The following is a 19,410-nucleotide window of genomic DNA, read 5'->3' as shown; positions in this document are numbered from 1 at the left end:
TGGAAGTTCTGTGCAGAGAAACTGAGGCACTGTGGACACAAGATAATTCACAAAAATTGCACGGCATGGGACCTGGCACATAGTCAGCATTTGACAAACAGTGGCTCTCATAAAGTAGTTAAGACTGGTTTCAAACTATGTATCAGGTCTAAGGGAGGAAGAAGGGCTTGTAGGGGGTGGGGATTGCAGGGAATGGTCCAGTACAAATCATAGCCTTGTCAAAGCTGGAGCAGCCTGTTGAGGACATGAAACACGAAGCCAAATACCTGCACAAGCTCGAATTCTACTTCTGCCACTGCGTCATTTGGGCCATTGTGGCTCCTTCTTTCCTTATTTTTAGAAAAGCTGATGTGAGAATGAGCTGATTTAATGTGTAAAATACCTACTGCTGGCAGACAGAAGGCACCCACTACACGTCAGCTCTGTACTCTGCCCTGATTCTTTGCAAACGTCATTAGCAGAATTCCATCACACGCGTCTTTCTTTATGGTATGGCTAAAACTAGAATTCTAAATGTTCAAGGATTCTTGTGCAGTTACTCTTCAGCAGGAGTTTTCAGAAAGTGGGAGAAATATCATTTATGAAGTAGAACCCATGTGCTTTATTCTTTCCATATTATTATTATTATTTATTTTGAGACGGAGTTTCGCTCTTGTTACCCAGGCTGGAGTGCAATGGCGCGATCTCGGCTCACCGCAACCTCTGCCTCCTGGGTTCAAGCAATTCTCCTGCCTCAGCCTCCTGAGCAGCTGGAATTACAGGTGCATGCCACCATGCCCAGCTAATTTTTGTATTTTTAGCAGAGATAGGGTTTCACCTTGTTGACCAGGATGGTCTCGATCTCTTGACCTCGTGATCCACCTGCCTCGGCCTCCCAAAGTGCTGGGGTTATAGGTGTGAGCCACCTCACCTGGCCTTATTCTTTCCATATTATTAGGTTTTTATGATAATGCTTCAGAGATAAGACAGAAGGGGCTCTACGAGAGGGCGCACATGGCGGACCTGGGGTCTGAGGCCCTCCCTGCTTTCTGTGCCTGGAGCCCACCAGCATCTTGCTCACCATACTGCCTCCCCTGGGAAAAGAGATGCATGCAAATGATGAAGCATTCAGGAGCCACACAGAGGTTTTGTAAAATTAAGAGGATTTACATGAGTGCCTTGGAAAACGGAAAAGTCAGTGTCAACTCTGACACAGCAGGCATGATACCACTGATGTGTCTGCTGGCATTGTTTCCCAAATATCCTTCATGTGATTAAACACAACATGCCTGTGACATTGGTTTTTTTTTCTAGCCAGGCTGACTGTTTTCCTCAGAGGTACTGTAGGCTTCCAAAGGCTGCTGGTGCCCTGACTGTTAGCTCCTAAATGAGCATCTGATGCACAAGGACTGGGGAAGGGAAGGAGCCACTCTGGCATTTGAGTGTGCCCTTCCATAGGTCATTCCAGCAAAACTGTGCCTTCATCCCGGATGACTCTCCACTCACTGAGTGTGACAATGTGCCTGCCCGTGGAAGATCATGGATGGGGCTGCACTCCTCTGCTACTGAGAAGCTGGACCAAGAGAGCAGGTGCGTCCTGGAGGCTGGAATGAATGCTTAAGGGCATCTCAGGATTCCACTCCTCTGAAGGAAAAATCTAATATGCCAAATTCCTCTTCCTGATAAAAACCCTTTAAATATTTGAGGACGGCTATTGTAACTCCTCTTAGTTTTCTCCCAGATAAATATCCACATTCATCTTCATCCATTACTTGACTTTTCGCAAGTGCCTTCCCCATCTCTGACAATTCCAGTTTGTAAACATTCCTCCCATGTGTAGCCTCATAACTCAACACTTCTAATCAACAGAAGCTTGTCCAGCTTTACAATCTTTCTTACTGCAGCCTGACCCAAACACATGATAAATATCACTGCTATGGTTAGGTTATATGGCAAAGTTAAAGTTTTGCAGATGTCATGAAGATCCCAAATCAGCTGGTTTTGATTTAATAAAAAATGAAGTTACCCTGAATGGGACTGACTCAGTCAGGTGAAAGCCATGAAGAATGGACAGAGCCCTGCTGGATGCAAATGCTTTTCCACTGGCCCTGGAGAAGCAGGTGGCCATGTTGAGAACTGATTATGGAGAAGGCGACCTCTAGGAGCCGGGAATTCAGTCCTACAGCCTTGAGAAACTGAATTCTCCCAAGAATCCATATGAGCTTGGAAGCAGACCTGGAGCTCCAGATGAAAACATACTTTGTGAGTCCCTAAGAACTCTGAGAACTCAGACCCTGACCCCAAGAAACGGAGATAAGAAGTGTGTGTCGTTTTAAGCTATGGCACTTGTGGTTACGTGTGGCAGCCTCATAGTTTGGGCTCGTATCTTATCATGGTCAGTCAAGCTCTATCTTTCACAGGGCCATTTGTTAGACGACCTTTCTTCCACCCAGTGTCTTTGTTACTGATTTGGCCTTAACCTCGTTATTAATAAATTCCATGATTTTGTTCCATTTTTGGGGGTCTGTATTTTAGGACCCCAATCTTGCTCACCTATACATTCTAATCCCTTCCTCTTGGTTTCTTGTATTCCAAAAACCTGGGGCACTCATTTAAACTGGCTGATCATTCCCAGGATGTTATTCTTGACTCATCTAAGTAATCAACAGTGACACTGGGTTTCATTTCCTCAATCACTTCTCAGTATACTTAAACACTGATGAATGTCTGCATCATGTCAGTTCACATATTTTTAAAACACGAATTTGTCTAATAAGTAGCCATGTTTTTCAGGAAGAAAAAGATTCGCTTTCATCAGTAGACGCACCAACGATCTCCACGTGGACTGAAAGTTATTTTAAACCATGATATTAACTGTACACACATGTGCCTCACCACGTGCCTGTTTTGGATATACTGCAGACAGAATTTCATGCCCTTCTAAGGGTGATCTACCATGCATTTTTCTCATAAGACATTCACCAAAGATGTCATTCAGCAGAGGGGCTAGACCACTGACGCCAGGCATCTGTGACAGTCCTGGATGGGGGAGGCCACAGTGGAGTGAGTCAAGAAGAAAATCTCAGGGAAACCCTTTACAGGAGTTCAAGGCTGAGTTATTGTCTAAAGAATACCAAGGAAGTGAACATGATTACTGAAATACATTCTAGAGCTCATACACTTCAGGCTGTCAGCAATGCTGTCACTATTGCCACTGTTAACACTACTAGGAGGAGTGCATAAATTACGACGTGTCAGCAGTTGTTCAATAAGGTATGTTCAAGTCCTATATGAAGTGACCTTGTTTGAGAATGGGGTTTTTGAAGATGTAATGGAGTTGAAATTAGGTCGTACTGGTGTAGAGTGGGCACTGATGGTGGCTGTCCTCGTAAGAAGATGGAAACGGAGACACACAGAGAGAAATGCAAAGGCACAGAGACAGACATGCAGGAGAATGCACGTTGAGGATGGAGGTGGAAATGGGAGTTTTGCATCTACAAGGCAAGGAATGCCAAGGGCTACTGGGAACACCAGAGGCTGGGAAGAGGCCAGGGGCATCCTCCTCGGCAGGTTTCAGAGAGACAGCGGCCTTGCCGACACCTTGATTTCGGACTTCTGGCCTCCAGAACTGTGAGCAAATAAATCTGTGGCTTCTTAAGCCATGGTGAGGATGGTGATCTGTTAGACAGCCCTGCGGAAGCCACACACTACAGGTGCCCTGTACGAGGGTCTCAGATGAGGCTGCTGCCCGGAGCCGCAGGGACGAGTGATCTATCGTATGTCTACACTGGAGCTAAAATGAAACCTGAAGTGAGAAAATGAAAACCCTGGATAATAATCCTCATGAAACAGGAAGAGAAAAGAAATAAGCACAGTAGGGTGCCGTCCTGCTTTCTCCCGTGGGTGGCTGTGCATCTAGGCTGTCTCCTTTTTAGCTTGGATGCTACCCATTGAGTTTAAATACAATTATTGCTGTGATTCTCCAAAAGGCTATGAAGTCACACGTAGAAGATGAGGGAAACAAACAAACCAAAACAACGAAGGAAATGTGGGCAGGAGTGGGGTGCAGCAGGGAGGAAAGGAAAAGAGGGGCACGTAGGACCATGCATCCTTTACAAGCATGCAGCGTTCAAGGACCACCTTTTTTCTCCTTGAGGTTATCAGGAATGACCCAAGCTCCTTCACATATCCGACACCCTAACAGCTTTCTAATCCTGATGCCACTGGTAAGATCAAATAACTTTGGTTTAATCACTGATCCACTCATGTCCTCAGTTACCTACTTTGTACAGTGAGGAAGGCTGTCAATTGGGGTTTCAAACTGTGGGCCACCACCCAGTCTCCACTGTGAAATTACTGGAGTGGGTCACGACCAGTGGACCAAGGAAGAGAAAGAAAAAAAAAAAAACAGAAAAGAATAGACAGCATCAGAGTGATATAAACACAGAATTGTGAAAGCTTAGATATAGCTATATGTGTGCCATGATATTAAAATGCATTTCTTACTTTGTTAAGGTCAAAAATGTTGGAAAGCCACTGAAATACATGTTATCTGGGAAACTTTTCTGTGCTGGCTTTTTTTTTTTGAGCCTATGATTGGCTCTAGAATTCACTACAGAATGTACTAGAACACACTGATAGCATGTTGTGGAGAGAGAAAAAAGCTTGCAAATTAAAAAAAAAAATGCCACTCTAAAACAATCTCTTTCTGCCACAGGCACTGAGGAACTGCAGCGACAGCCCCTTCTCCTCCAGGGTTAGTGGGTGATTGGTAATAGCCTGCTTGTCTTGGGAGCATGGAAGGGTGGTTTTGCTTTGCTCTGGAGAGACGGAGGGGCATAATTCAGGGGCTGCTGCCACCTCAGCACAATGGCAGGTGGCTGAGGACAAGTCAGCTCAGGCAGCTCAGGCTCTCACTCACCCACACCACACTTTACCACCTGGCCTTTGTTGGGAGTCTGCAACACTCATTGTGAAGAAAGCCAGCTCCGGTCTAAACAAGACAACTTCATGGCAACAGAGTGAACTGCCAAGGAGAAGATGCAGTCACCCTGCAGTAGCACAGCCCCCTCCAACCATCCACAGAATTGAGTATCTCAGTAAGGGTGCGTGGCCCTGGCCCAGACTGTACAAAACAATAGCTTTCTTCCTGCTGCCAAAAGTCCACGATTGATAGGTGCCCTGTTAATCATTTCCACTCTAATCTGCAAGGAACCCTGCCAAAAGTAGGGTTCAAAATGGCTTCTGTTCTAGTTCAATTGCTGCTGTTTTACATGAGGCCAGATTCTACCTGGGAGCATGTTTGACAAAAGTGTGGCAATTAGGTGTGCTTTTGAAGCGTTTGAGCTCCCGGATCGAGCTTTCAGCCTTGGATGTGCATCTTTTGCAGGGCATTTCAGAGTAGCGTAGCGGCCAAGAGGAAGCTTTATCATCCTGACCGGCACCCAAACCTCCCAATAAACGGCCAGTGTCACCAGATCACCCCTGGGTCCTAGTTCTACAGGGAAGGCTGTCCCACACTTGGTCCCACCTGGCCTTTGTCGGGAGTCACAGGATGTCATTCACCTCTACGACGCAGTGAATGACATTTATTTTATCTTATTTTAAAATTTACATAAAGAGACTGTATAGTCTTTAACGTGTGCCTCCCATGTAACTGAAATTCTGTATCCTTTCACCAACATCTCCCTGAACTCACACCTCCCCAGCTCCTGGTCACCACCATTCCACTCTCTCCTTCTCAGAATACAGTTTTTTAGATTCCACGAAGGAGTGAGATCATGCAGTGTTTGTCTTCTGGTGCCTGGCTTATCTCAGAATGCCCTCCAGGTTTGCAAATGATAGGATTTCCTTCTTCTTTTTTTAAGGCTGAATAGTATTCCATTGCGTATGTATACCACAAGCAGTGACTGGTAGTTACTAAAAACAAAAAGAAATAAAAGCTGCTGAGTATTATACTAATAAGTTCTGACACTGGCTATCATGTTTTCGACAAATGGTGCCAGAGCCACTCAACATCATAGACAAAAAAAGAGCCTTGTCCTCACACCTAGTGCAAAAACTAACTCAAAACGGATCGCAGATTTACATCTAAACACAAAACTACGAAATTTGTGGAAGAGGACCTAAAAGAAAACCACAGGGCATACTTTGGTGCAGAATTCTCAAACCTGAAACAAAAAGTATGCTCCATAAAAGGAAAAAATTGTAAATATATTAGTCTTCAAAATTAAAAACTTTTGTTCAGCAAAAGAGCCTGGTAAGAGGTTGGCAAGATAAGCTATGGACTGGGAGTACATATTTGCAAACCACAGATCTGACAAAGGCGTCATATTGAGAATATAAGGAATGCTCAGAACATACAAATGCCCCTCCTGGCAACCGCCTACATGTGTTCGGCTCTGCGGGCGACACCTGGGGTGGGAGGACCCTGTATTTTCACAGACGACTGTATTTTCCGTCTTTTCGGGAATGATGAGAGCTATGAAGCCAGCAGGGCCGGCCTAGGGCGGGTCACGTTCCTAGGCACAAAACTTAAGGGGGCAGCAAAGGACTCTGCCATCACGATAAACAGTGTGGTATTTTGCAAAAGCAAAACGAAAGCCATAAAATGCATGCTGAACAAAATATCAAAATAAATGCGGGCAAGTGAGTGCCTGTCTCAGCCACCACTCCAATCGTGGCCCTGGAAGGAAAAAAATTCGAAAACATAGATTTGGGAGAAACAAAGTAACACGTGCAATCCTAACACCGTCCATTTCTTTTGGTAAGTGCTTCTCACCACCCCTTCAGCGCGCACAGAGCAGGCCCAGCTCCTGCATCTTTAGCAGCAGCAACAGCTGGGGCCGCCCCGCCCCCCTCGCCTTCTCTAGTGTGCATCCCTGGCTCTGGGCGCAGCACCTGCTCCAGCTCTGCAGGCTTCCCACACCCCGTGCCTGGCCGCTCCTCTTCTGACCTCTCCTTCTCCATCTCGAGCCCCCTGGTAAGAAGATTGCCCACCCCCACCGCGCCCAGCCTTAGCCGGGCTTTCCCACCAGCCTCAGCCTGTGCTTGCCTTGGAGCTCGGGCCCCTCCTGGAGGCTGACCCTACTGCGGGTCCGGCGCATGAGACAGGAATGGACGAGAACGCCCTGAACTTAGGTTCTCTTTTCCCTTCTGAAGCCAAAAGGAATAGACGCACCTGCCTGCTCCCTGAGGAGGGGAAAGAGGTCTGGAGGGCCGGGGCTCCTGGAGTTTCCACCCGAGACGCGTGCCCGGCCAAAGACAGGGGCGTGGGGGCTGTGTGGGGGGTGGAGTCCCTGAACCTTCTGTCTCAGAACGCTGCCACACGGAGAAGGCGCAGGCACCGAGGTCATGCACAGGGTCCGCGGGCTGCCCAAACTGTCTCAGGATGTCCCTTCTCTGTCCTGAGCACAGCCCCAGGCCGTGGAGTCACCACGGCGTCCACACTCTCACCAAAGCGACCGGCCCCTGTGCCTGGGGCCTGCATGGGCAATGCTCGACCCCGCAGATGATCAGTGGTGGTGCATGGGTGGCCCCCACACTGACAAGTGCACTTGGACATGTTCCTGCGTGTGTGGAAGGACACTGGTCACTCTGGGCAGCAGTTCCCCTCTGGGACCTGCTCGGACAGAAGGAGGACAGGCGTAGACCCCCTGCACCGAGGCATCCCTGGGTTGGTGCAGCCGGCACACGTGCTTTAGGAGTGACGAACGCAAAGTGAAAAAGGGTGCCTCTGTGTGGCGTAGTACCCCAGGGATGGCGTTGGAGCCTTAAGGTGCAGCTGTTCGAGGGGTCTCCTCGCACCGCCGTGGGCTGTGGGGGTCCCGGGACAGTGCGGACGTGGGACGTGGGGCTCGGGGTGTGTGTGGGGCCAGCGCCTGTCCCACGGACTGGGCGGTCCTCATCCCCTCGCTGCTGCCCTGCTTCTCCTCCCCACCCCACATGCCACACACCCAAATACCCCAGGACAGGAACACGGAAGGTGGACAGGAGAAGCCCCGCACAGAGCCCCGAGGGTCTGCAGGAGCTTCTCCCTGCCTCTGACTCGCCCACGTTATTTATTTATTTATTTTTTAGTGTTTCATTTAAAAAAAAAAATTATTTTTTTAATTGTATTTTAGGCTTTGGGGTACATGTGAAGAACATGCAAGATTGTTGCATAGGTACACGCATGGCAGTGTGATTTGCTGCCTTCCTCCCCTTCATCTATAACTGGCATTTCTCCCCATGATCTCTCTCCTCAACCTCCCCCCCACCACAGACCCCAGTGTGTGATGCTCCCCTCCCTGTGTCAATGTGTTCTCATTGTTCAACACCCGCCTATGAGTGAGAACATTCGGTGTTTGATTTTCTGTTCTTGTGTCGGTTTGCTGAGAATGATGGTTTCCAGGTTCATCCATGTCCCTACAAAGGACAGGAACTCATTGTGTTTGATGGCTGCATAATATTCCATGATGTATATATGCCACATTTTCCCTGTCCACTCTATCATTGATGAGCATTTGGGTTGGTTCCAAGTCTTTGCTATTGTAGACAGTGCTGCAATGAACATGAAGCCAACAAACATACGAAAAAATGCTCATCATCACTGGTCATTAGAGAAATGCAAATCAAAACCACATTGAGATACCATCTCACGCCAGTTAGAATGGCGATCATTAAAAAATCTGGAGACAATAGATGCTGAGAGGATGTGGAGAAATAGGAGCACTTTTACACTGTTGGTGTGAGTGTAAATTAGTTCAACCATTGTGGAAGACAGTGTGACGATTCCTCAAGGACCTAGAAATAGAAATTCCATTTGACCCAGCAAATTCCATTACTGGGTATATATCCAAAAGACTATAAATCGTTCTACTATAAGGACACATACACCCGAACGTTATTCTAACCTGTTCCTGGGCGTACTTTACCCCAAGAGCGCCAGCCCCTGCCTCCCCCTCCACACCCAGGCGCCGCCAGTGCCTGCAGATAGCGTCTCCCTGTGCAGCATTACACTCTGCAAAGCTCCACTCGCCTAACAAGCCGCGCCAACGGTGTCCAGTTCCTGCTCAGGGTTCAATGTCCAGCTCTTTGGAACTGCCTCAATTTAAAAGAAAAGACAGGACTCCATCCGGAAACAATCTCTCCCAGGTTTCTTGCTTATTGGGCATTTAACCCATTTTTTTCTTCTCGAGCACCAAAGAGTTTCTGTAGCTCCTTAGAAGCCCCCACTCCCTCCCCACTCTTCCATGAGGGCCTGGAGTTCTCGCACCGCCTGTTTCCTAGTTCTCCAGCAGTCTTGGTCTTTCGTTGCGAGTAGCTGCCCTACCCTGAGTTATCCTGGCTTAGTTCCACTTGGAAGTAAACATTTCTGTCATTTATCATGATCAAGGTGGAAGGAACTAGACCAGCAAGTGTGAGGCAGGGTGTACAAAAGGGCATGCAAAACGCACACACTTTGCAGTGCTAGAGAAAAAATGGAGGACACATTTTTACTTCCTAAGTAAAATGACAAGACCAAGATCAGAAAATCCGGTGATGAAATCGTACTATGATTTATGTTGTGCTGAATATTTATTCACTATGTTAGTGACACAGGAAGATAATTTTACAGCCTTAATATGATATTTTTGCTGAAATTTTATTTAATGACTATCAAGAAATTTTTCTGTGTGCATGAGGCCCTGTGCTAGGCACACTGATGCCTTGGCTTAAAAATACTACAACTAGCACAGAATATTATTCAATAAAACTGCCATATTTTCTCCTAGGTTTACAAAGAATGAAGATCTGGCCCAAATATCGTCTTTGGAATCTTTGAGATCTAAATAACAATCTGTAATTGACCTCACCAAGACACTGAATGATTTACCAACGCATGCATTAGTACATGGTGTTCAATAGTTGTACTCACCTATTGGGATTGCCATGGACTTTTGTATGACTTACATTCTGCCTTTGTATATCCTATGACAGTAGTGAACTCAGTTTTCAAATGTTCAGGCAGAGGATGGCTTAGGTCCTTGGCTGCTAGTCAATTTCCCTCATTCTGTCACTGTTTTATTTATTTATTGATAGCCTACATGATAACTGCTAACGATAGAGTATCTGGCATTATGAAAATAGATAAGGGGGTGGTCAGAGCTCTGATGGAAATTATATATATATATATATATATATATATATATATATATATATATTCTCACATACAAAGAACTCTTCACAAGTTAATGAGCCATATGCTCAACTAAAGAAACTACAGTGCTCCTCAGTGGGGGCGGGAGCCATCCACAATAAGTAGGTTTTATTGCAAGGAGCACGGAGAGTCACCTAGACGAAGGGTGTGAGTACGTGTGTTTTGTTTCCTTGGCTACTTTTGGTTGGTGTGTGTGTGCACAAATAGGTCTACCAGGTGATGGAATGAAAAAAGGAGTCTTTCTCTGGACATTAATTGTGTTCCTCAGTCTGTGCCACACAGTGTCCTAAAAATTGTGATCATTGAAGTTCATATGCTTAACAGTGCTTATCAGGATTCTTTTCCAACCAATGAAACTAAATTTTATGGTGCCCTTGAGTCTTGATAATAAAACTCAAGGACATCAGTCTTGTATTTGCCTGCATTTCCCATCAGGTTGAAGGAAATTACAAGGCTTTCTTGGGTTTTAAGAATATTTGACGTGCATTATTTCTGTTGATTTATTCATTTGTGCTGAGATTCATATTTTAATTCAGAATTTTAGCAAGGTGTAGCACTTGAAAAACTAATAAAGCCCTCGTGCAGCTTGGACTGAGTATTAATACATCTCAAGCTGGTACAATACTACTTATAGAGTGTTGTAATAAACCATACCAGTATCTCAAAAGAGATGCTTTAATACCAAACGTCTCATTTATAACTAATTACTAATGGACAATTACTGGGCTGGACAAGTGAACAAGGACAATTAATTGAGGTAAACAGGCTTGGACATTTCCAGTTGAATGGAAATTTCCACGCGATGTGCTTGCTTGTCTCTTTGTAAAGAACTGTGTGCAGAATTCCACTACTGCACCCCCACCATTTGAAAGCCAGCCCATCTAATTTAATGCTCTTTTTAGCTCAGCAAATTCTGATTTGGAGAGTTGATGTGCATGAATTTTTGTGCAATCCTATTTACAAACCAACTGAAAAAAAAAAATAAAGAGTTCCAATCCCAGAGTACACTGTGTAGCTCCGAGCGTGCCAGAGAAGGCAGCTGTGGTGCACTTGTGATGGCCTCTGAGGGCTCCGGGCACTGTCCTCACTACGGCGGTGGGTTCCGCTGCCTGAGAGAATCCATTACAGGAACTCAAGCTTCAGGTGGTCCTTTATAACCCAGCTCAAGAGGATGAGTCTCCAAGATTCAGGAGGAGCATAGCTGTGCCTCAGCTGCAATGTTCCTGTGACCTAATCTGCGGGGAAATTCGGATTGGTAAATTTGTCCCAAAACACATCGTTGCGTTGTTGTGGTGGTGGTTGCTAAGTCCAATCTCCAGTGAATATATTCTGGAATTAGATATAAACTATTGATATTATAAGAGCCCTAAAACAGGAAATCCTGCTGTGGTGGTCACAGCTCAATTGATAAAATGACCTCCATACAAAGAAAAGGGCTCGGAGTGAATGAAAGGTGGCCACAGGTGCGGAGGAACCTGGACGCCTTCACAGGCAAGTGAGGTCCAAACTGTTCCAGATCGTATCCTCTGGTTGGTGGAATTATTTGAAACACTCTTGTTTTTTTTTTAGCTCCTGGTTCAACTTTAATTTGCTCTGCCCTTTAGAAGAATGCAGACTGCAGCTGCGGCCCCTGCCCTGGCCCTGGCCACCCACTGATGGTCTGAGCTACCTACACACCCTTTGGCCTTGTATTCAGTTACTTCCCAAAGCTCTTTAAAAGTCTTAAGAAGATGACAAAGTGATTTTACTGGTACTGTGAATTCTTGTGAGTTGCTTTTATACTGATTTTCCATTAATGTGATTGTTTTAATAATAACCTTTGCCAAAGGTTTCTAAATACCATACAATCTCAAGGTTCAAATTCTGGATGAAAAATAATGTTTTGTTGACATGACCTTCCAAAGAGAACACTTCGCCTGGTAATAAGAATGACAAGTTCAGCATTATTCTTCAACTACCAGAAGAAAAAATAATCTTGACTTTGCCAGCTAATTGATTTGCTTACTAATTGACTTAAAAGTCCTTTGACTTTCATGAGTCGGTACTTGCAATAGTAGTTTATTAGATTAAAGTCTGCACTCACAAGTAGTAATTCTTTAATCATGTCATAACCCAAGTGGAAACAGTAGGTGTTTGGGGAACAGGCGAGATGATATTTAAAATAATTAAATAATTCTGGAAAGACTTTGGCGGCCTTTCACATTGAATGAGAGAATGTGATGTCACTACTTACACTTTCTGTTTCTATTTTATGTATACAAACCAAGCCAGGGGGTCAGCTGTAAACCCACATTCTATTTTGATAACATTATCATCACTTTCAGTTCTAATAGGAGAAAGCCAGAATTTAAATATAGCAAGAGTATTAATGCTGTTCCACCAGGAGGGAAATAAAAATGGGACCTCAGAGTGAACAAGTGGTCCTTCTGAATTTCTTCCTGGACCTGGACGGGACTCATGGTTGAAACAGAGTTCCTGAAACATTTTCACCGTGACTCAGAGTGAGCAGGAAGGGTGGGGTGGCCTCTTTGTTTTCTTGCAAGGTTAATAGCATGTACCTTAGAATGAGCCAGAGCACAGCAGGGGTATCAGAATGTGGCTTTGCCGTCATGAGGCTGATGTGCTGGATGAGCCACTGAGAACCATCCCTGACCACGGGCCTTGCCCTCTGCAGACCAGGGGAAGGGTGTGGCTGAGACTTAATCTAAGAAATGATCATTCTTTAAATTCTAAAGGTGAAGAGATGTAAACGGCATTTTAATTATAATTTGCCTAAATGTATTTCTTGTAGTGGATAGGCATCCCTGTGCATATGCAAAGTCTTGGAAGAAAAATATATGTTGATAAGGCCTGACGCTTGACTAAGGGACAGAACAAATACCACACTGGCTTTTCTGTTTTCCTTAACGCTGATAACATCCAAAGAGGTGTGAATGTCTCTATGTAATTAACAGGGTGGCAAAAGAACAGGAACGGGATTCAGGGGACACCAGAAAGAACTTTAATTTCTGTTCCTTGGCATGGGACACAGGGGATGAAGTATTAATAGCTATAAATGCCCATAAAAACTGAGATTTGATAGTAAATTCAAAATTAAGTTCACACTTCGACTTTATAAAAACTACACACTTCATTTCCCTATGGGCCATATACAAAATGTGAGCTGCAATCAAAGTCCTGGCCAGGGAGTTTCTGGTAACGTGTCTATTATGGGATGTATACACTGAGAACAGCATTGATCGTGGCACCTGCAGAAGCCTTTCCAGTGTGTGCCTCCCTGCCACAGACTAAGGGAAAGTCTTTCTGAGAGTCATTCTATTCTCACAAAAAAATTCTCCTAGGAAGGTTCTACACTTACACTTAATTTACAGATTGAGGAAATGGGCTGAGAGGCTTGACAACTTGTGCAAGGTGGTGTTGCTGGTAAGCATGCACTCTTAACTACTGCACTATGCTGTCTGCAATATCCAACTGCCCTTTCCGTGACTCAGCACGTATTCGAATTGGGAGAAGTCCTTCAGTATTTAGCAAAATCACAGATCACTAAATGGCAAAATAGCAGAAACGATGAGAAGTCAGATATTGCTTCATTCCAAGGGAAGAGAAATGACAAAACCGGTCAGGTAGTTAGCCAAAAGCTCAGCCTCCAAGAGCAATCAGATATAGCAAAGCCTGAGAATTCCTTACCTAAAAGTAATGAGACATGAGATGTTAACATGAAAAATTTCATCCTGATTATAAGGAAATTTTCCAGACAGTGAAGCGAACTGAACTGTCACCACATACCTAAAAAGAAATCATGAAAGTCCTTTGAATGTGACGTTTTAGAAAGTGATGGGCACGCAGGGAAGAACACGGGGTCACTGACTCCAGACATCTTTCTGTCAGCACTGTCATCTTTTTAGGGATTACTTTAAGGACCTTGAAAGCAGACAAAACAGCAGACTGTCAAAAGCATCTGTCAATATTTACCTAAACACAACGAAGCAAATGCTTGTGGTACAACCAGCAGTAATAAAATGATGGGACAACCACTCTTGGTCCTATTAGTTGAAACAATTAATAGAAAAATGGGCCAACATGAAACTGTTGGTGCCTTTGCAGGGGAAATCACCTCCCTAAAGAATGAAACACCATCAGCACCACCACTCATGAAAGCGATGCTTGACACTTCACATCTACCAGCAAACCATCCAGCCCGAAGCCCTCTGAGAAAACTAGCTCCACGGTGCCCAGCAGGAAAGGCAGGTGCAGCTGCTTTAGGAGCTTACTCAAGTCCCACAGCCAGTAAGTGGGACAGCTGGCATTTGCACCACATTCCTCTGACTCTGATGAACGTGCTTTTGTCCGTGATATAATGCCGCAAATAAAGCTCTAAAATCCACCTTGAGTAGGTCATCTGCACCAAAGTTTGTGCAGAGTACCTTGAAAAACACGGTCCCATCTTACCTTGCTAGTAATAGCTACGACACTTAAACTGATGTTACATGCATTTAAAATTAAGTTTGCATTTGAACTTGATGAAAGGTATGCATTTAACTTACTTCCCTGCAGGTCACATACAAAATGAGAGCTGGATTCCAAGGCCTTGGCCGGGGAGTTTCTGGTATTATCGTGGCACACGCTGAACGCTGCACTGACCCCAGTGAGTGCGGAAGCATCTCAGCTCTGACTACTCCGTTTTCTCTGCAGTACTCTCTGACCCGATCCAAGAGAAAAATGTGCTGCAATATTGGCTGTCTTCTGTTGGTGTTGCTAAGTTACTGAATATTTTGCCTTGCCTTGCCCAGAAAACTGGGCTAATTGTCTTTAAAGAGATAAACCATGTTCTGGAACATCTTCGTATGTGCCCTAAGTGTACTGAGTATTTTTGTAAAATAAATTTTGTTCTTTCCTTTCTCTCTCAAGTACAATTTGGAGAGAACCATGCAATTCTGGAAACACAAATCTCTCACATATTATTAGTATTAAAGCAGAAAAGTATCTTTTTTAGAGTCCTGGGGAGCTGCGCGTGTGTACATGCAGGCACGTACATGCATCCTGGTAAGACCGCCTAGAAGGGAAGAGCCTCATGCTCTGAAAGGTGCGTTGACACTGAACAGAGAACACGATGGATTACGATTCTGCCGGTGAAGGCAGGGCAGGTGGAGAGGCAGACGATTGTCTGGTCGCTGTGCTTAACACACTCAGGCCATCTGTTTTAGTCCTCTTTTCAGAACAAAATATTTCTGAAAGAACTTTATGTATTTCTTGAGGATTCTGAATAATAAAAAGAGAATAGAGAAAACACAATTTTATATAAGGGTGGCGGAAGCGCGCTCAGTGTCAGGGCTGGGCTTTAGGCAGGTCCTGAGACACTGGGCCAAGGAAGGGCCCATGTTCTAGCTCTGCGGCTGTCTCCATGCTCCTCCTGCTAGCGGCATTTGGCACAAGCCTTACCTGCTCTGAGCCGCTGAAACATCGGCGGGATGTGTATACACATGTTGCCATGGAATAAAGCAAAACTTTACAAAGCTGGGATTCAATACGATTCTCCTAGGGTCTGTTGGCTTTATTAATTTCTTTTTCTTCTCTTCACTTCCTTTCCCTTTTCAAGACTGGTGTGGGGGAAGGAGACAAATTCAATAGCTCAGCAACGGTTCTGTCTACGGATAGAAACAGCAAGAGAGGAGGAAATCCAAGCCCCAGGATGTATGATTTCTTCTTGCACATGTTTGCATATTTGCTTCTGCAGTCAGCACTGGCTGTGAATGAAGATATAACCTGGAAGACTCAGGACCGTTTGCAAAGAGTCACCTGCACACGCCCCAGCTGTCTAATCTGTGATAGGAAACTGGAGGGCTGCAAAGTCCCCTTTCAACTCCAGTGTCCTGCCAACGTTTCACAGGCTGCTGCTGTTATTACATACATATGTTTGTATGTATGGAATCACTTATTTAAATCCCAGAACTAAATGAAAATTAGATAAATAGTCCAACACGGTGGTTCTTTGCCCACTGCACTTGGGGCAGTTCCTCCTAAAACGAATGACCTCACTACATTTTACGCAGTAGAGGTTTTGCCGAGGCGTGAAAGGTAGTGATTTTTGTGAACATTTAACAGAGAGACTATGTAAGCTGATGATACCAGGGGACTCAGAACCTATCCTGTCTGACCAGTAAGAAAGGGAAGCATTGTGCATTGAAAACAGGGGGAAACCCAGAGCTTTCACTGCTTGGAAAAGATACATAGCATATTTCCTTTTTGTTTTCTTAGACGCAGCCTGGGATAGGGGAGAAAATGTAACATTCAGAGAAAGGTGGGATACAGCATATAGCATTCTTCTCCTTTTTAAGTTAATTGAAGCTTCTTTTCCTAAGCATATCTGTATTCATGTACTTTTCAAGTGTGATGTTCAAAAAATCATGCAGCTTTTTACTAAATCTAAAAATACTTCAGGTAATCTCTCAGTTTTATACATGCTGTATTCCTCAAAACTTTTCTGAAAGTAGACTGTCTGACAAGTAAGCAACAAGATTGTGTGTATATGTGTGTAAATGTATATGAGAGAGAGAGAGCCAGAATGATGGTTAGCGGGTTACCACATTTCTATGTCTGGTGGAGTCAGCAGTTAGGTAACTTTGCGGGTGCCCTGTAAGAATTCTGTGTTTAACACTAGAGTCGATGCAGGCACCTTCCTGAGTTTGCTCATCTACCAGCCCTGCTGTGGGTAGTCTACTATTTATTTATTTATTTTTGAGACGGAGTTTCGCTCTGGTTACCCAGGCTGGAGTGCAATGGCGCGATCTTGGCTCACCGCAATCTCCGCCTCCTGGGTTCAGGCAATTCTCCTGCCTCAGCCTCCCGAGCAGCTGGGATTACAGGCACGCACCACCGTGCCCAGCTAATTTTTTGTAATTTTAGTAGAGATGGGGTTTCACCATGTTGACCAAGATGGTCTCGATCTGTTGACCTCGTGATCCACCCGCCTCGGCCTCCCGAAGTGCTGGGATTACAGGCTTGAGCCACCGCGCCCGGCCGGTAGTCTACTATTTAAATGTCTGCTCCCACTGTCAGAGACCTGAAGGTGGGAGGATGGAGAGGAGTGGGTCCTTGCCCATCACAGCCTCATGACCTTGGAGGTCACCAATCCTGGAGAGGAGGACAAAAGCCAAGTTGGAGTTTGGTCTTGGGGGTAAAGTATCTGCTGGGTTCTGTGGCCCCCAGGACTGAGCAAGAACCAGGTCTGATGCGCGTGTTCACCAAGGCCTGTGAGGCCCCAGGATGGGGAGTTGGGATGCAGTGGAACAAGGGGTCTCTTTTTGTATTTTTTGAGATGGAGTTTCGCTCTTGTTACCCAGGCTGGAGTGCAATGGCGCGATCTCGGATCTCCGCAACCTCCGCCTCCTGGGTTCAGGCAATTCTCCTGCCTCAGCCTCCTGAGTAGCTGGGACTACAGGCACACGCCACCATGCCCAGCTAATTTTTTGTATTTTTAGTACAGACAGGGTTTCCCCATGTTGACCAGGATGGTCTCAATCTCTTGACCTCGTGATCCACCCGCCTCGGCCTCCCAAAGTGCTGGGATTACAGGCTTGAGCCACCGCGCCCGGCCCAAGGGGTCTTTTTAAGCATGACCTTGCGCCACAGGCTGTCCAATGCCCGCTGTCTTTCTGCCTGAGGCTGTTTATTATTAGCTCAGCAGATACTTGCCGGACGTATCTCACGTGCAGCAGTCACCACCTGAGCTAAAAGGCATCCATTGCTGAGCTGCTGGAGGGTCATCAATGACTCATTTTGCAGCTGAGTACAGACCATTTGGCACTCAAGGGCCACCTCGATAAAATTTTTCTTTTTATGCACAGCAGTTTCGGGAGAATGAATTGTCTTAATTATCTGAATTTTAGAAGAAAATTAACCAGAGAGTCTTTGCTAGGTTTATTTGCATTTAGTGAATTTCACTTAAAAAAATACAACAATAATGCTTCTACTCATCTCTATAATCCATCTGGTCCTCAAAGCCTCAAACTGCTTTGTAAGAAGACTTGAGTCTCATGACTTTCGTCTGAAGAAATGGTTGCAAAAATAAGTGAACACTGTTCCCGGAGTGTCCCTGCAACTCAATAGTAAAGCAAGACTTCCTGCTCCAAATACATGACCAGATGCGTTTTCCCTGTGCCCCCCAACTGCTCTGCCCACCACCCCACCCCTGTCCCGACCCTTCTTTCTACACATTCCTAAAGTTGGTGTGCACAAGGCCTTTTCCTGTGAAAAGTCATAGGAGTTTGATAACCCACTAACCATGCATTCCTTTCTCTCTCTCTCTGTCTCTCTCTGTGATTTATCCAAGTGTGTTCTTAGATGTGGACAGACTACTGCCTCCTGGTCACTGCTGTGTTCTCAGTATTTCCGCCATCTGTGGATGATAGGGATAGTAGCAATCAAATTGCGCCAGTTGGTAATTGCTTCAGTAAAGGCCCCAAGGAAGATACAGAACAGAAACAACCAGGAGCAGATCCTCACGGAGCCCCCAGCCAGTGATGAGGATCACTGTGCCCTGGAAGCGCAGACACAAGCAATCTTCACGTTGACCTTGTTCTGGGGCTCATTCTAAGCTATCTCTGAAGAAAACCATTGCACAATCTGGAGCTGCTGCTACAGAAATAAGCACAGTCAAGGAAAACCCTACACCCAAGTCAACTCAAGGTATCAGAAAATCAGATGAGAAAGAACTGTGGGGCTGCCATTGACTTTTAAAATCTCCTCTTTGTATTCTCTATTTGCAGAAAACAATTTCAACACCAAGCATGAAGCTTATGATGAATATAGGAAATAGAAGGATGGTGAGGATTGAGGATTTTGTCTATGGGAAATTATGACTGTTCTGATATTTCAAAATGGAAGAGGGAAAACAAAATAACTATTCTTTGGTGATAAGAGAAATTTTTAGTGTCCCCACTACACACAGGCACACATAAACACACTTGTGCACACACATACCCCCTGCACATGCATACACACACACACACACACACACACATGCACACATACACAGGCACCTGTGCACACACATGTACACACATACACATCTGTACACAAATACACATATACACATGTGGACATACACACAGGCACACACACACCTGTGCACATGCACACAGGCACACCTATACACACCTGTGCACACACAACTACACACATATGCACACATGTACACACATGAACAAACACATAAACAGGCACACCTGTGCACAGACACACATATACATACA

General features: G+C 45.2%; 1 protein-coding gene across 2 annotated transcripts in view; it reads right to left on the bottom strand.

Annotated features, from left to right (window-relative positions):
* The window catches only part of EGFR (epidermal growth factor receptor), a 198,673-nt gene that overhangs the window by 129,607 nt on the left and 49,656 nt on the right, over positions 1-19,410 (bottom strand). Inside the window, exon 1 of one of the 2 annotated variants that reach the window (XM_035253447.3) lies at positions 14,704-14,864. The exons of the other annotated variant lie outside the window; for it this stretch is intronic. The gene's annotated coding sequence lies outside the window, so the exon portion shown is untranslated. Of the gene's footprint in view, positions 1-14,703; positions 14,865-19,410 lie in introns of those variants that run through there. 2 annotated transcript variants of the gene reach the window in all.

The sequence above is a fragment of the Callithrix jacchus genome, chromosome 11 (genome assembly GCF_049354715.1).
Source record: "Callithrix jacchus isolate 240 chromosome 11, calJac240_pri, whole genome shotgun sequence".
Lineage (NCBI taxonomy): Eukaryota > Metazoa > Chordata > Mammalia > Primates > Cebidae > Callithrix > Callithrix jacchus.
This window is presented reverse-complemented; position numbering and strand designations above follow the sequence as displayed.